The 17,738-nt window shown below is 49.8% G+C and overlaps 1 protein-coding gene across 8 annotated transcripts in view; it reads left to right on the top strand.

The window, feature by feature from the left end:
- Positions 1–17,738, top strand: part of EXD3 (exonuclease 3'-5' domain containing 3) — a 598,889-nt gene that overhangs the window by 70,031 nt on the left and 511,120 nt on the right. Inside the window, exon 1 of one of the 8 annotated variants that reach the window (XM_054007608.1) lies at positions 1,328–1,345. The exons of the other annotated variants lie outside the window; for them this stretch is intronic. The gene's annotated coding sequence lies outside the window, so the exon portion shown is untranslated. Of the gene's footprint in view, positions 1–1,327; positions 1,346–17,738 lie in introns of those variants that run through there. 8 annotated transcript variants of the gene reach the window in all.

The raw sequence follows: 17,738 nt of genomic DNA, 5'->3' as shown, positions 1-17,738 counted from the left end.
TGGCACAGCATGAATTGTTGGCATTGAGGCAGACCCCCTTCCCAGCCCTGGGTCCATCCATGGACTGGGTGGTGTTAACACAGGGGATAATCGGACGTGCTCCCAGGCCTCAGGAACAGTTTGCCCTGGATTGGATGAGGTTTCCACATGTTCCAGTCCATTCACCTGCTAAGTGAGCTCCCTCTCCTGTGTTGGATCTGTTGCCCTCTGGTCACGTTCCTACAGCACACCCTGTTCCATCAGTCCTGTCGGCACCCCGTTTGTACAGGACTCTGGTTCCTCTGAGTCTGAGGATTCGGACACTATGCAGAGTCCGCTGCTTCCATTCCAAAGGCATGCTTACCAGAGCATTCTGACGGCATTGTGGCAGTACCCTCCTTTGCCTCATCCCAGGAGCCACTGGTACAGCTGCAGGAACAGCAGGATCAACCAGGTTGGCCATATTGGAGCTCGTGGCCCCAATATTCACCTTCAGAACCATCTCGCTTCCCTGTCTCACCACCCTGCCCTTTGTCAAGTAGACGTTCGGAACCGGGGCTGGATGATACACTGGTCAGCCTGGCTCCGGCAGTACCAGCGAATCTGGAGAGGTTCCCCTCGTCATCCCTGGATGCAGCTGCGTCATCTATCATCAATTTCAGGAGTTGCTCAGCAGACTAGCTTGTCATGTTGGAGAACACCACTATGGTTTACTACGTAAACAAGAAAGGAGGCACAAGGTCCCCAGCACTGTGTGCGAAAGCTCGGCATCTTTGGAAATGGTGCTTGAAAACTGTATCCTCTTGTTGGTGGCTTACCTGTCTGGGACCAAGGATAGTATGGCCGATGTTCTCAGCAGGAACTTTGCAACCGATCACATGGTAATTGCAGACATTTTTGGTCCATGGTGAACTCTGATCAGGGACCTCTTTACATCTCACACCAACACCAAGTGCATTCAGTATGGCTCAAGGGGAGGACTTGGTGCCCATTCGCAGGATGACCCCGTGGTCTTTGACTGGTCGGACCGGGTCAACTATGCCTTTCCTTCTCTACCATTCATGTCACGCATCCTTCACAAACTCCCATGAGAGAGGGCGAAGGTCATCCTGATTGTTCCATTCTGGTCTCGCCAGTTCTGTTTTCCTCTGCTTCTCTGCATGTCGAAACATCCTTCACTCCTACTCTCAAAGTTCCCAGAACTGCTCACACAACACAATGGCAGACTCAGATCCCTCATCCACAGACGCGTCATCTGACAACCTGGTTTTTGGATGAACACTTCCATTAGTACGAGAATATTCGACAGCAGTATGAGAGGTCCTCTCCAATAGCAGGAAAGACTCCACAAGATGATCCTACTAAGGTAAGTGGGTGTGTTTTGCCTCTTGGGCCCAACAGAAAGATCTTGCCCCCGAGACTGTTGGCATCCAGATGCTGTTGGACTATTTCCTCTATCTGAAGGCATCAGGACTTGCTCTCAGCTCCATCAGGGTGAATGCAGCAGCTATTAGTGCTTTCCACCGTCCAGTGGAGGGTCATTAAGTTTTTACCCTCCCTTTGGCTGCCCAGTTCTGGAATGATCTTGTCTGTAAATACCGTCCATCCAACCTATCGTTCCTCAGTGGGACCTCAGCTTAATCCTTACGTCATTAATTAATTCTCCCTTTGAACCCATGGCCTTCTGCTCCCTTTCTCATCTTTCATAGATTCATAGATTCATAGATTATAGGACTGGAAGGGACCTCGAGAGGTCATCGAGTCCAGTCCCCTGCCCGCATGGCAGGACCAAATACTGCCTAGACCATCCCTAATGAAGGTCGCCTTCCTAATGGCTATCACCTCTTCAAGGAGGGTTGGTGAACTTGGAGCCATGATGGCACCCTCCCTTTCGCCACATTTCATAAGGATAAAGTTTCACTGCGCTTCCATCCCAAATTTCTACCAAAAGTGGTTTTCACTACCTCCTCAACCAACCCATACATTCAGGGGTGGCAGGTTTGTATAATTTTTGGTGGTGCCCAGAATGGGTCCATGTCCCGCCCCTCTCCCCACACCTGCCTAAGGCTATGGGAGGGAGTTTGGGTGCGGGAGGGGTGCGGGCTCTGGGATGGAGTTTGGGTGCTGGGTGCAGGCTCTGGTCTGGGATGGGGGTTGAGGTGCGGGAGGAGGTTTGAGGTTCTGGGTACGGGAGGGGGGTTTGGGTGCTGGGTGTGGGCTCTGGGCTGGGACAGAGGGTTGGGGTGCAGGAGGGGTCTTGGGGTGCAGGCTCTGGGAGGGAGTTTGGGTGCGGGAGGAGTGCGACCTCAGGGAGGGAGTTTGGGTGCTAGGTGTGGGCTCTGGACTGGGATGGGGGTTGAGGTGCGGGAGGAGGTTTGAGGTTCTGGGTACGGGAGGGGGGTTTGGGTGCTGGGTGTGGGCTTGGGCTGGGACAGAGGGTTGGGGTGCATGGCATGGGGCTGGGCAGGGGATGAGGAGTTTGGGGTGCAGCAGGCAGGCTAGTCTGGGGCTGGGGTGGGGGGCCAGAGAGGAGAACTTCCCCCAGCCCTCTCCCCTCTGGCACCAGTGAGCTCCGGGGAAGTGGGAGGCTCCTCCCTGGCACGACACTCACCTAAGCCCCACCAGGCTGCTGCTCCGGAGGTCCAGCAAGGATAAGCCTGCCCCCTCCCTCAGGCCCTCAGGGGGTCAACTTGGAGTTGCCTGTGGGGAGAGGAGGGACTGCCATTGTGACGAACTGGGCCTGTTCTTACTGTGGTGTGTGAATGCTGACAGGGGAGTGTGGCTGGATAGTCTGCATTGGGGGATGGGAGTCTGAGTCTGCCCGAGGGCGAATACCTGGGCGTGTAGCATGGGAGCCCAGGAAGGGGTTGGAGGCCAGGGGACTCCTTGGCCGGGGAAACTGAACAAAGGCTGTGGGAGGGGTCGCTGAAGGCAGAGTGCTGGAAGCGGGCTGGAGAGATGGCTGGGAGGCAGAGATTGCTCTGACCTCCCAAGGGGGGCTGGGATGCCTGGGACCCCCAGATGGACCTAACTGAGGGGGGCCCTGTTGTCTGTGCCTGCAAGACCTATCTTGGACTGTATTCCTGTCATCCAAATAAACCTTCTGCTTTACTGGCTGGCTGAGAGTCATGGTGAATCGCAGGAAGCCGGGGATGCAGGGCCCAGAGTCCCCCGATACTCCGTGACAACTGGTGGCAGAGGTGGGATCTACTGCACCCCGTGGACGGCGCTTCCTGCAGTAAGTGACTGGGGAGCAGTAAAACGAAGGGGGATTGACGGGGACCAGGCGTGCTGAAGAGTGAGAGAGAGACGGTTATTACCCCTGGGAGTGTGTGACCAGCGAGAAGGACTTTTGCAGTAACAGGGTCCCCCGGGGGGATCGCAGCGAGTGGTCCCAGGGGCGGAGGAGTCTGCAGCTCGACCCTGGCAGAGAGGTGGTGACCTCGAGAAGGGCTGGCACACTAGGGGTCTCCCTGGGAACTGTGGGGAGCTGTGAGCACACAGGCCGGTGAGTGGCCAGCAGGAAGATGTATGCCAAGCGGCTTAAGAGCGACCTGGTGGAGCTGTGCAAGCAGAGGGGGCTGTGCATTGGGAGGCTCACCAAAGCACAGCTCATTGCCCGGCTGGAGGCGGAAGATCGCGCGAATGAACTGATCCCTGTGTCTCAGGGAAGCAGCCTGGCAAATGCAGCGCAGGCACCAGTGTCTGTCCCAGCTGGGAGTGGTCAGCCGGCTGCTGAGGGCTTCCCGAGACCCCTCCTTCCTATGCCTAGGGGAAGGGTGGGGAGGAGCCCAGCAAATACCGAAGGCGCCGTGGCCCCCCCGGCCAGCAGGGGACCCTCCCGGCGAAGCTCGCCGGCCAGCAGACGATCCTCCTCCCGGCGACGTTCGGCATCCGTGGAGCGGAATTGGCTGGAATGGGAGAAAGAGCTAAAACTGAGAGAGCTGGAGGATCGTGAACAACAGAGACAGCGTGAAGAGAGACAGCGTCAGCATGAACGGGAGGAGAAAGAGAGACAGCATCAGCGTGAACGGGAGGAGAAAGAGAGACAGCATCAGCGTGAACGGGAGGAGAATGAGAGACAGAGACAGGAGAATGAGAGACAGCGTCAGCATGACCTGGAACTGGCAAGATTGAAGGGCAGCGAACCCCCGGCTGTGGTGAGTGACGGGGGACCCAGGACTGCACGGAGCTTTGATAAGTGCATCCTGGCCCCACACAAGGAGGGGGAGGACATGGATGACTTCCTGGAGGCCTTTGAGACGGCCTGCGAGCTGCACCGGGTTGATCCCGCGGACAGACTCCGGGTCCTTACCCCCTTACTGGACCCCAAATCCGTGGCATTGTACCGCCAACTGGGAGAGGCAGAGAAAGGGGACTACGAACTATTCAAAAAGGCCCTGCTACGTGAGTTTGGGCTGACTCCTGAGATGTACCGGGAAAGGTTCCGGAGTCAAGATAAAACCCCTGAGATCTCATATCTGCAACTAGCCGTCCGCATGGAAAGATACGCCAGCAAGTGGGCTGGTGGGGCCCAGACGAAGGAGGACCTGATTAAACTGCTGGTACTGGAGCAACTGTATGAGCGGTGCCCATCCGACCTGAGGCTGTGGTTGGTGGACAGAAAGCCAGAGAACCCGCGACACGCAGGGCAGCTGGCTGATGAGTTTGTAAAGAGCCGGTCAGGGGGTGGCAGGGAGGAGTCCCAAAGGAACAGTCCCACCACAACGCAGAGAGAGAGTCACCATGGGACCTCCCCGTGGGAAAATACAGAAAAAAACCATCAGAGGGGAGCTGCTGGCATCAGGACCATCCGACCTACTCAAGGGGACCCATGGGACATGGGCTGCTACCACTGTGGCCAAAAGGGCCACATACGGGCCCAGTGCCCTAGGCTCAGGGACAGACTGAGCAGACCGAACCCACAGAGGGTTGACTGGGTAGAGACCCAGCCCGGCGAAAGGCAGCATTCCCAGGGAAGGGGGGCTGGCAGAGTACCACCTGCTAAGGAGGGAGGAGAGCTCCAGGCCAGCTCCTCTAGGGGGCTGGATGCTCCAGACTCAGGGTTTTTGGTTTATATGGTAGGCGCGGGGCTGTCCCTCTGGAGAGAGTACCTTGTTCCCCTGGAGGTGGATGGGAGGAAGGTCAATGGATACTGGGATACGGGCGCAGAGGTGACGCTGGCTCGGCCCGAGGTGGTGGCCCCAGATCAGGTGGTGCCCAACACCTACCTGACCCTGATGGGGGTGGGCGGAACACCAGTCAAAGTGCCCGTGGCAAGGGTACACCTGAAGTGGGGGGCCAAGGAGGGCCCCAAGGATGTGGGGGTACACCCGTATTTGCCCACTATTTGATGGGGGGGGACCTGGAGAACTGGCCAAGCAACCCCCAAAGGGCACTGGTTGTGACCCGCAGGCAGAGCCGGCGTGGGGCACTGCGCCCTGGCCTTGGGGGGGGTGCAGGACCCTAACCTGGTGGGGAGGGAACGCCCAGGGACACGGCTCAGGGAGGCTGCAGCCTCAGACCCAGCCGGCGAGAAAGAGCAGTTGGCCATCCCTGTCCCAGCTGCTGAGTTCCAGGCCGAGTTGCAGAGAGATCCCTCCTTGCGGAAGATAAGGGACCTGGCCGACCTCAATGCGGTACAGACCATGGGACGAGGTGGCCGGAAAAGGTTCCTGTGGGAGAAGGGGTTCCTGTACCGAGAATGGGCTCCCCCAGGGAAAATGGAGTCAGGGGGGGATCAGGAGGCAGCTGGTGGTACCCCAGAAGTATCGCCGCCAGCTGCTGTGCCGGGCCCATGACATTCCCCTCTCAGGGCACCAGGGAACCTGGCGTACCCAGCAGAGGCTGCTACGGAGCTTTTACTGGCCTGGGGTCTTTGTTACTGTCCGACAGTACTGCGGATCCTGTGACCCCTGTCAGAGGGGGAGGAAGGCCTGGGACAAGGGGAAAACAGCTTTAGGACCCTTGCCCAGCATAAAGGATCCTTTCCGGAGGGTGGCCAAGGTTAAAAGGGCGGCTCTAAACCAAGAGAGCCCAAAGCACAGACCTCCAGACTGGAGCGCTGGGAGAAGACCACAACCCAGTTGGAACCCCAGGGGTATTGGGGTGGAAAAAGGGCACAGGCCGCATAAACCTTCCCACATGCGAACTGTGAGTGCCATCAAGCACCCCCGACCTAAGGGGGGGCATGAAACTGGAGGGGCCTGGTGTAATTCTCACCAAGGAATGGGAGGGATGCGGGGGCATCCATGGGAACGGGGGTAGGTTCGAACTTCCCCGGGTCACTGGCTAAAGTGACCCTGCTCAGTTCGGTCTCGAAGGGGGGAGATGTGACGAACTGGGCCTGTTCTTACTGTGGTGTGTGAATGCTGACAGGGGAGTGTGGCTGGATAGTCTGCATTGGGGGATGGGAGTCTGAGTCTGCCCGAGGGCGAATACCTGGGCGTGTAGCATGGGAGCCCAGGAAGGGGTTGGAGGCCAGGGGACTCCTTGGCCGGGGAAACTGAACAAAGGCTGTGGGAGGGGTCGCTGAAGGCAGAGTGCTGGAAGCGGGCTGGAGAGATGGCTGGGAGGCAGAGATTGCTCTGACCTCCCAAGGGGGGCTGGGATGCCTGGGACCCCCAGATGGACCTAACTGAGGGGGGCCCTGTTGTCTGTGCCTGCAAGACCTATCTTGGACTGTATTCCTGTCATCCAAATAAACCTTCTGCTTTACTGGCTGGCTGAGAGTCATGGTGAATCGCAGGAAGCCGGGGATGCAGGGCCCAGAGTCCCCCGATACTCCGCGACAGCCATGCACCTCCTTCCTCCCTCCGCAGACGCAGCAGGCGCCTCAGCCTGCCCCTGCCGCCGCTCCCTTGTAGCCGGCAGTGGCCAGGGAGGGAGCGCAGCGCAGAGCTGCTGGGGGCAGCTGCCTGCTGCCCAGGACAGGCATGGACACTCGGGGGAAGGGGCAGGCGGGGCCAGGCGGTGACCCCGCCCCAAACATTGGGAGAGCTGGGCCCCTAGGCCCTGAATTTGCAGGAGCCCAGGCACCATGGGCCCATACAACTCGCTGCCCGTGCATATATTTGCCAACCTTCTTTCCCAAACGGCACACCTCAGATGAGGAGCAGTAGCTTCATTCCCTCAATGTCTGTACGGCCCTAGTCTTTTACCTACAGAGGATGAAGCCCTTCCGGAAGTCTCCTAGACCAGGCGTGGGCAAACTTTTTGGCCCGAGGGCAACATGTGGGTGGGGAAATTGCATGCAGGGCCATGAATGTAGGGCTGGGGCAGGGGGTTGGGGTGCAGGAGGGGTGCAGAGTGGGAGGGGGCTCAGGGCAGAGGGTTGGGGTGCAGGAGGGGTGTGGGGTGTGGCAGGGGGCTTAGGGCAGGGGTTCGGGGTGCAGGCTCCAGCCTCGCACCAATTACCTTGAGCGGCTCTGAGGTGGCAGCGGTGCAAAGCGGGGCTCAGGCAGGCTCTCTGCCTGCCCTAGCCCCGCGCTGCTCCCGGAATCGGCCAGCACCACGTCCCTGCAGCCCTTGGGGGAGGAGGGGTAGAGGGCTCCGTGTGCTGCCCTCGCCTGCGGGTACCTCCCCTGAAGCTCCCATTGGCCGCGGTTCTCCGTTCTCGGCCAATGGGAGCTGCGGGGGGCAGTGCCTGCAGGCGAGGGCAGCACGCGGAGCCCTCTGCCCCCCCTCCCAGGGGCCTCAGGGACGTGGTGCCCGCCACTTCTTGGAGCGGCACGAGGCTGGCAATCTCGCGGGCCAGATCCAGCCCACAGGCTGTAGTTTGCCCACCCCTGTCCTAGACTATTTGTGGCCATAGCGGAGAGACTTAAAGGGCAGACCATCTCCACCCAGAGAATCTCGAAGTGGGTCTCAGGGTGCATTACACTCTACTATCAACAAATGGGATGGTCCCCATCTGATGCCTTTTCTGCCTCGTCCCTGCCCCTCCCCCCACCCCAGGCTGCAAGCCCAGGCTGCGGCAGCATCTGCTGCATACAAAGCTTGCTGTGTGTCAGCAATGTGTGTGTGGGGGTTCTTCTGGGGGTCTGCGGGTGGGGATGGCGGCAGTGCCCCAAGTCGGCATAGGGGCACCAGTTTAATACTACTACATAGGGCCTCATAAATCCTAAGGATGACCCTGTGTCTGGGTTCTTTCTCGCCCTTGTAACCACAACCAAAACTGGAAAGGGGAGAGGGGAGAAGAAGAGTTTTGTTACTTCTGTGAGTTGGTAACACTGGAATCAGGTGGTTCTTTTCTGCCCAATCAGCAGATGGAAAATGTGTCAATCTGAAGCATTCAAAAATAATGAGTTGGACTCTAAGAAATCATGAGGTTGGCTTAGAAATCACAAGATTTTTTTACAAGAATAAATGTTTGGGTTCTTTATTTGCCTTCTGGTTTCTGAGAATTTAGAGTTCATGTTTTCCAGATTTTTTTTCTGTAAAGCATAAAGGGTAGAAATGTTTTTTTAAAAAGAATGCTGAGATTCTTGCATAATCACATGACATCAGGAAAAAATCCTGTGACTTTAAGGAAAAAAACAAATATTGTTAGACTAATGATAAAATCCTTCTTTCACTAGTACTTTTGTGAAATGCTTCTATCACTTGGAAAAGCATTATCAATGTTAGCATGCAAATTGTCCACACTATTTGACGGTAACAGTTATATGGTCTTCATTACCCCACACCTATTTTGGATTAATGCATTATAATCCTGAGTCCCATCATTTAAAATGTGCCCATGCGGGCAAGCCTCACCTGATAATACCCTTGTTCAGTTTAAATAGCTCTGTGCAGTGGAATAGCCAGATAGCATCTGAGAAAAAGCAGGGTGCTTTACACTCCATTCATATGTGATGGGTATGCAGGAAGGCACAAACAAGAAACCAGGGTGAAAGAGGGATGTCTGACAGATAAAGAAGCCTTCTGGGCAGAAAATAAACATTGCTTTCATGGTGTGTTGAACATTTTGACAAAGGAAAGAAGCTGATGATGAGTGTAAGGAAAACCTCATCACAGGTGCCTAAAGAGAATCTTAGGCACATCTGAAATCTGTCACTTTCTTATTTGTAATGAGATCCACAGATCCCTGACATTGGGTCCTTTGCTCTGTGCAGTCTTGGAGGCAGATCAGATCCGTCAGTCAGAGGCAGGAGAGGTGTGTCTGGCTCCACTTCTGAGAAGCTTCCAGATTTTGTCTGCCTCTCCCAGCTTTAGTCAAGCAGACCAGCTCCTCCCTGCTGCAGAGCAAATTTGAATAAGAAGAAAAGGGGGGCAGGCTTAAAATCTCCAGGCTCTCAGGGGCTGCCTTTATCAGCAGAGAGGATTCCTTTTCTCCTCAGTCACTGGGATCGCTGTGCCCTGCTCACTCACACAGAGGGCACCAGGGCAGAGAAAGCGAAGTGAGGAAAAGCCAGACACTCAACCCGGCTGACAAGTGCCTGCCTGGAGATCTGTTCCTCTTCTGTTGAGACCCTCTCTCAAGTGCTCAGGCTTGGGCAGGGTTTGCAGCAGCCTCCCTCCCTGAGCAGGAGAGCACCCAGGAAGCAGTGGCAGCAGCTCAGCAGCAAAATCCCCTGAGCCTGGCACAAGCTACAGCTGCAGCGCCGAGACCAGCAAGAAGCCACTCCCTCTCTCCCCCTTCTCCCCATGTAAGTTGAGGCACAATAGCAAAGGGCCAGGGATGCTTCCCATTCAGCTGCTGGAGCCTGGCCTTCCCCTGTAGTACTGTGGAGGAAGGGAGCCCAGCCCTTTCCTTCATTTTACAGCATGCCCCCCAGCTCAGCCCTGCAGTGGATCAAAGCTACTCGCTGCCAGCAATGTCAGCCCAGTGCTGTCTGCCAGTGCAGCAAATGGCCAGGGACTCCCTGTGAACTTCCAGGGCTGCAGCCCGAGGCGCCTGGGGTGAGGTCACCATCTAGGAATCTGCCTTAAAGCGTGGGACCTAAGGAAGCCCTCTTCTGGAGCAGTCCAGCCCAAACCTCCAGTCTTTCTCAGGGCAAGACATCTGTTCAAAAGAGTAACTCCAAGATCCCTTCACCCCATTCCAGGTGCTGTCAGTCTGCAATTTCTCTCTCTGCTTCTGAGGTGGAGAATCAAAGGGATGCATAAGAAAGCGGTCTCACAGGTGTTCAGACCCCTTGAATCGCCCAAACGTAAAGGGATAAAAAACCCCAATCCCCTTCTTCTGAAGAGTCTGATTCAAGGGATTTTCCCTAGGAGATACTCTGACAGGTACAAAGTAGAATCTGTTTCCCTCAAAGTACATAAATTTGCAGAGTGCAGCAAAATAGGTATCCTGAGCAACTAGTTCCCCAGCATACCTTCACGGAGTGCTCCAGAGGGGCTAATCTGCCAGTGCTTGGGTTTGCCGGCTCATCTTCACTGAGTGCGGCATAGCAAATCAATGCAGAAAAGACCAGATCATAGGCAAGTGCGGTCTCCTCTTGGCATGCATACACACAGTCCCCACAAAGGAAATTCTTTCTCCTTACAGGAGAAGGCCAATGCTCCAAACCAGAGCTAAAGACTCAAATATTAAAAAAAAAAAAAAAAAAAAAAAAAAAAACCACAAAAAAGCCAACAACATCAAATCAAATCATGCAGAGAATAGACTTTCAGGCAAAAGTGTACTGACTATTCTGAATTGTAAAGGTCTGCAGATGCCTCTGACAAGCTATAGTTATACATCCCTCTTCATACAGCCCTGAGTGTCTAATAGTGGAATTGGGATTTTCCTGCCACATCTAAAAAGACTGATAAAGTACCAGCCGCTGCTGCGGGTTGCTGTGTATCTTAGCTTTTGGGCTGTCACCCCACAGCAGCAGCTGGGAATATCAGGCCCTACTGTCCTGGTTATTGCTTCCAGCTTCTGTTGCAGGTTGTCATGCCTTGCTACCACCTCTACCTCCTTCCCCCAGCAGATGACTGTGGAGTGATGAAAGGGACAACTTCCCAAATGTGGAACAACCAACTGACAGTGAGGATCCTCTTGGCCCACCATAACTTTCTTTCTACCCCTAACTTGCTGTGGCCTCCATTCTATAAGGTTCCTCAGTGTCCACCAGTCAAAATTTATCACTACCAAAGATAAATGTGCCTTTTCCCTTGTGATCAGGGGCTAATTGTTTCTAAGTGTGAAAAATGTTTACCTGAAAGAGTGGCATCTTTACTATCCAGGCCCATTCACAGACATCCAGGTCCAGGCAGGCATAATCTCAGCCCCCTCTTTTGGGCATGAAAACTATTGGGGGCATCAGGCCAACAAGAATAAATAAAAAACAACAACCGTGTCATCTGACATCCTAAGTGCCCCCACCTACTTTCATAAGCAGTGCTAATGTCCATGGACAGCATTGCAAGGATGGTCTCTTTCACCCTGTACATAAATAAATCACAAGCCTAAAAGCTTCTAAGGCTGAGGAAGAGGAGGAGTTAGGGTATGCAGACAATCATCTTAGATCTCTTTTGAATTGAAGCAATTGAAACTGTGCCCCTTTTCAGAAGAAACAAGACCTTACCCCATATTCCTCCTAGTTAAAAATAAATAAATAAGTCTACAGAGCAGTTTTTTGCCATTGAGTAGCTCTACAGGCCCATGAAGAAATCAAAATTCAAGATGGAGACCTTGATGCTGCCCTCAACAAGGACTGCCTGAGTTCAATAGATTTTAAAGATGCCTATCTCTGTATCCTAATTTGAAGTCTCACAGATGCTATCCCTTATCATCACTTAAATTTACCTTTTATAGTTAATAAACTTATTTCTTGTTTATAACTTAATCCAGTTTGTGCAATTTATAACGGGGGAGGGAAAGAAGTTGTGCATATCTTCCTGCACACTGAGGGAGGGGGCGAATTTATGAGCTTATGTTGTATAGATTTATCTACAGCGCAAGACAACATTATTTTGGGTGTACATTCCAGAGGGAAGCTGCACTTGAGCGCTGGACCATTTCCTTGCTGAGCTTCCCATAGAGAGTTGTTTGCAGACTCTGTGTGATTCTACGGCTGGTGCTTCCAGAGACCAGAGAGCCTGATTCAGCAAAATAGGGAGAGGGAGCCGAGGCTAGTGCAGCAGGCGGGCTCAGTGAAATCCTAGTACATCAGGTGGCATCCCAGAAGGTGGGGTCCAACCTGTCACAGTTACTTTCCCTGATTTTTATTTTATTTTTTATTTTATTGGTTTAGGGAGAAAAAGGAAGAAGAAAAACAAAACCCACAGTTTGCCAGTTAACATGCACCAGTCAGGCAGAAGGTGACTTAAGGATTGTTTCTGTTTGCAAGTTCCAAATGGGATTTCAAATAGTTGTAACTTGATGAGCTCAAAACCAAACAGCATTTAACCTACCAAAGCCCATAGGCCTCAGTCCAGACTACATTTTTAACTTTCAAAGTGACACCTTTAAAAAAAAACAACTAAACTTTGGACAAAGGCCATGCCTGCAAAAGTTTTGCCCAAATCAAAAATGTTCAGAAAGTTCTCAGCAAATGAAAATAAGGAGCCATTGTGGAAAACATTTTACAAACATAATTACTGTTCAGCAGTCACTGCTGACAATCACTACAATACATACAATATTAAATAGAAAACAACTTTAAGAAACCCAAGAGCCACTTAATATGTATGTTTAATGTTAAGGTGTGTATCCTCTTTTACTAATGAATACAGGCATAGTTTCTTTAAATGCTGATAATTCAAGGTCATTTGAGTTCCATTTCTTATTTTGCTTTGCTTTACTATTTCCATTTCCAGACTTTTACATAATTCTGTAAACAGAACTATTCTGGATACTCCAAATGTGACCTTTCTATTTCCTAAAACAGTGCCAGAATAGTTTCATGTTGGCTTGTTTAGAATCTTAGTTTGCACCCCAGTATTATGGTTAGAGGTTTAGGCATAAATGTTAAGCAATGGGTCCAAGGTTTTATCCACTATTAATTTTCTATTCAGTATTTTGCAAAAAAGAACATTTGAGGATTCTCTTTCAGGTTTCTGATGAAGCCTCCACAATTGGCCTCTGCAACTTTGCATCAGTGAATTTTGAGCATATAAAGATCACCAATACATTTGGGAGATGTAAGGTCTCTCATCTTTCATGGAATTCAATGGGTATTTAGGGTATTCAGAACCTCATAATATCATCCCCAAAGTGAACAAGATTAGTCCAAAGAGCAATCCTTACATATCTAATGAATTTTCTCTATCTTAAATTTTTCCCACTCAGTTTTTCTCTCTTACATCCCAGATTGTATGTATTAAAAGCAGCTCAGGCCATGCTGATTTCTGCAAAAAGAACAGGAGTACTTGTGGCACCTTAGAGACTAACAAATTTATTAGAGCATAAGCTTTCGTGGACTACAGCCCACTTCTTCGGATGCATATAGAGTGAAACATATATTGAGATATTTATACACACATACAGAGAGCATGAACAGGTGGGAGTTGTCTTACCAACTCTGAGAGGCCAATTAAGTAAGAGAAAAAAAAAAACAACAACTTTTGAAGTGATAATCAAGCTAGCCCGGTACAGACAGTTTGATAAGAAGTGTGAGAATACTTACAAGGGGAGATAGATTCAATGTTTGTAATGGCTCAGCCATTCCCAGTCCTTATTCAATCCTGAGTTGATTGTATCTAGTTTGCATATCAATTCCAGCTCAGCAGTTTCTCGTTGGAGTCTGTTTTTGAAGTTTTTCTGTTGTAAAATAGCCACCCGCAGGTCGGTCATAGAATGACCAGACAGGTTAAAGTGTTCTCCCACTGGTTTTTGAGTATTATGATTCCTGATGTCAGATTTGTGTCCATTAATTCTTTTGCGTAGAGACTGTCCGGTTTGGCCAATGTACATGATTTCTGCATAACTGTTTTATGCAAAATGTTACTGGAATCAAGGCAAAATAAGTCCAACCATCTCCTTGCAGGCAATATTTCACATAATGTGTTACCTTTGTCACTCACAGTGTTGCTGGACATTGTCTCCCTTTTGTAAATCCAAAACATTCCTCAAATCCTAACTTTCTAGACGACCACCTATAGTGCCGTCTTAGATCAGAGTTGACAGTAGCTTTTCCACTTTTGACATGAAGGTTACAGGTTTGTAGTTTATACAGGTGTCACATGTTTTACTTCAGTCTGCTGTTATCTCCCTGTCCCCTTCTCCAAGAAGGAATATTATAACCTGATAAAGGTTCCCTCGTACATTTCTCACATCATGTCCCTCAAACCCCAGGATTTTGATTTCTGGATTATTTTTTCTGGTTTGATCTAGATTTCTTTCATTATTTTTCTAATTTCTCACTGAGGATCTGTGACCCTAATGCTCCTTATTCAACAATAAAGAGCTAAATTTTTAGTAAGGTTTACATCTTCTATCAATTTATCTTTGGCATATCTCAGATCCCTGAGGGATCTCTTCTTTGTTATATGCTTGAAGCATTTATTATTTACAGAGCTTATCATAATGGATTGTATTTAACACAGAAATTATCCAGATCTTTGCATTTTCTTCCAAAACTGAGACTATGTCAAACACGCTGAATTGAAAGAGGTTGTGGGGTAGGAAGGATCAGTTAAACAGAAATACATCACCCCCCCATCTGCTCAGGGAAGGGCTTTATAGCAAACTCCCCTATTATGATGTTCAGAAAAGGCGCTCCCTAGGGAAGAGAATAGGAAAATTTATCCATGTCTTATCTGAAAACTTCCTTTCTTGGAGTAATGAATTCCACAGATCCATGACATTGGGTACTCTGCTGTTTGTAGCCTTGGAGGCAGACTAAACCAGCAATTAGAGACAGGGGAGATGGGGCTCTACCTCTAAGAAACCACCAGCTGAGACACTTCCATAGCCTAGCATAAAGTAAGCACTCTATCAGTAAGGGAAATTAAGCAATAAGACTAAATAGAACAACCTCCCATAGAGCAAGGTATTCAATGAATAGTAAACATTGAGTGACAATAAAGAATTCAATATATTTTCCCGATTAACACCCCATTCAGGGTGGGTTATGTCTGTGGAACTCATTACTCCAAGAAAGGAAATTTTCAGGCAAGATATGGATTAATTTTCCTATCCTTATTTATTGTGAGGTCTGCAGATTCATGGCACTGGAATTTTTATAGCAGTGTCCAGTTGTGGCAGGAACTATATACAGTTATACAAATGCAAAATGGAATAGCTCTTTCGTGATTGTTACAATGACACTACAGCAAGAAAGATCTGTGTACTGAAAGCAGCATCAGATGATGACTGATGCCCAGCTTGTAGAATTTGAACATGGTATGAATAGATGACCAGGTATCGGCTTTACAGATTTTATTATGTGTGAGATATGATCTTTCTGCTCATGAAGCTGCCATAGCTCTGAGGGAGTGAGTTCTGATATTGGAAGATGGAGTTATGATATTTGACTTAGATGCTTCTGAGATGCAGTACTTCAGCCACCTGGACATCAAGGATTTTTAAGCCTTCTTTTCATTTGACATTGGATAATAAAGCACAAACAAAATATTGGTCTCTGACCTGAGCAGTGGGGTCAATACATGCTTTGAGAGCTTTGCAGATATCCAAAGCATGGCATGATTTCTCTTTGGAATGTGATGGATCAGAGCAGAAGGATGGAAGAACAATTTCCTGTGCTTATGGAGTTTGTAGTATGAAGACAGAGTCAGTTCTGAATACCACCTTAGCCTTATGTTATGTACAGTATGGAGGATCCAGAAAAAGAGCTCCCAACTCAGAGACCCCATGAACAGACCAGATTGCTATCAAAAAGGCCACTTTAATGGTTAGAAAGTAAAGAGTCTCCTTTATGAGTTGTTCAAATGAGAAGCAGGTAAGATCCCATAAAAGAACCTGATGCACGTTCACAGGATGTAGAAGAAATGCTGCTCTCCTAAGCAAAATGCTGGACATCTGGGTAAGATGAAATTCTCTACTTGTCTGATGCACTAAGGATGCTAGAAAAAAGCAGCAACTGGACCACTGAGTGTCCAAACTGTCAGGCCCAGCCTGAATCCATCTTGAAGAAATTTGAGAATCTGTGTTACTTATGCAGATATGGGGGTGAAACCCTTGCCCTGGTACCAATGGTTAAAACTCAACCAGGCCCCTGAATATGCTGAGTTAGTAGATTCATTTCTAGAGTGAAAATTGTGCATATCATCTCTCTGAATAACCTCATTGGCTTAAGAGGCTCTGTTCAACAACCAGGCACCTCGGCTCATAGCATCTAGATTCTGATGCATGATTGGCCCTTGTAATGTAATATCCCTTTCGGATGGAATGTAGGTCAGAGAACCAATGCCTCCTTGGATAGAATGGGGATATCAGAATTATCAGTGTTGCTTCTCTCCTGATCTTCTGTAGCATTCTGGTGAGGAGAGGAGAGGAATGGAGAGAGAATCCTTTTTGGCCATCTTTGCAACACAGCATCCATTGCCTTGGCTCTGTGATCCCACCAGAAAAAGAACAACACTGAAACTCTGTAATTCAGTTGGGAGGCAAACAGATCTATTGCTGGGAGACTGAATTATTTTACCAGGAAATGAAGCACCTCTAGGTGTAGGTCCCAATTCTCGATGATCTAACTTTCCCCTGCTGAGCCAGTTGGCTGTAAAATTAAATTGTCCCTGGATGTGAAGGGTGCACACTGACTGCAGATACTCCTCTGCCCAAGTCATCAGGAGATGAGCTTCTCTTTGAAGGACTGTATACCTTATTCCCCTTTGTCTGCTTATGCATGGCATGACTGAGATGTTGTGTGTCATGATCAGGATGAGGCAAGTCCAGATATGAGCTTTGAGACCATACTGGGCTATCCTCAGCTCTCACCAGTTTTTGCTTTGCTTGCTCTCATTTGGATCAGATCCCTTGGACAGTCCTTAACTCTGTGTGAATGAACCGAGAATTCTCCTGGGTTGAGATACCTTCCTTGAAGGATGGATAAGGGATAGTTGAGGAAGAGATAAGAAGCGGCTCTGTAGTGGCCTAATGTGAGCACTGGCCTACTAAGAATGTCCATTTGGGAGACCATTGATCCCAGAAGCATATGAAATGGGTATTCCCCATGAGAGGCTGACTATTTTGTTAAGATTTCTCAGCTTCTCTTGTCTTTCCTGAAATAAGGAACTTTGGAGAGGACAGTGACTGTTTCTGGGAATGCATTGAGACTGTTAACTGCCTGCCTCTTTCACAGAACTGCGGCTCTGCAGCATGCTAATCCGACTGACTCTGAATGAGGTTTAGATAAGGAGGTCACCCAGGAAGAGAGAGACATAGATCCCTTCTTGTCTGAGAGCTGATTTTAACACTACCAATACTTTCATAAACATTTTTAGCACAAGCGCCTGTACTGTCAGAGCACAACTTAGAAAGCATCTGTGAGACTTCAAATTGGGATACAGAGATCTGCAAATAGAAGCAGATTACTGAGCAAATAAAACAGAACACGCAAACTAAGCTTGATTCACTAAAGAAACAGGTTAAAAAATGTAATTCTCACCCTAAATGTTGACTTAGGATGCAGAGTTTCTGTAGCTTAGAGTTCCAGTTATTTCTCTTTACAGACTAGACTTCTCTGTCTCAGTCTGGAGTCAGCCCTTGTCTTTCCCTCAGCTTAGTTCCTTTGGGTACATCTACTCTACAGGGGGGAGTCGATTTAAGATACGCAAATTCAGCTACGTGAATAGCGTAGCTGAATTCGACGTATCGCAGCCGACTTACCCCGTTGTGAGGACGGCGGCAAAATTGACTTCTG

Source organism: Malaclemys terrapin, chromosome 17, assembly GCF_027887155.1.
Source record: "Malaclemys terrapin pileata isolate rMalTer1 chromosome 17, rMalTer1.hap1, whole genome shotgun sequence".
NCBI lineage: Eukaryota > Metazoa > Chordata > Testudines > Emydidae > Malaclemys > Malaclemys terrapin.
The sequence above is the reverse complement of the archived record's forward strand: the minus strand, read 5'-3'. Positions and strand labels throughout refer to the sequence as shown.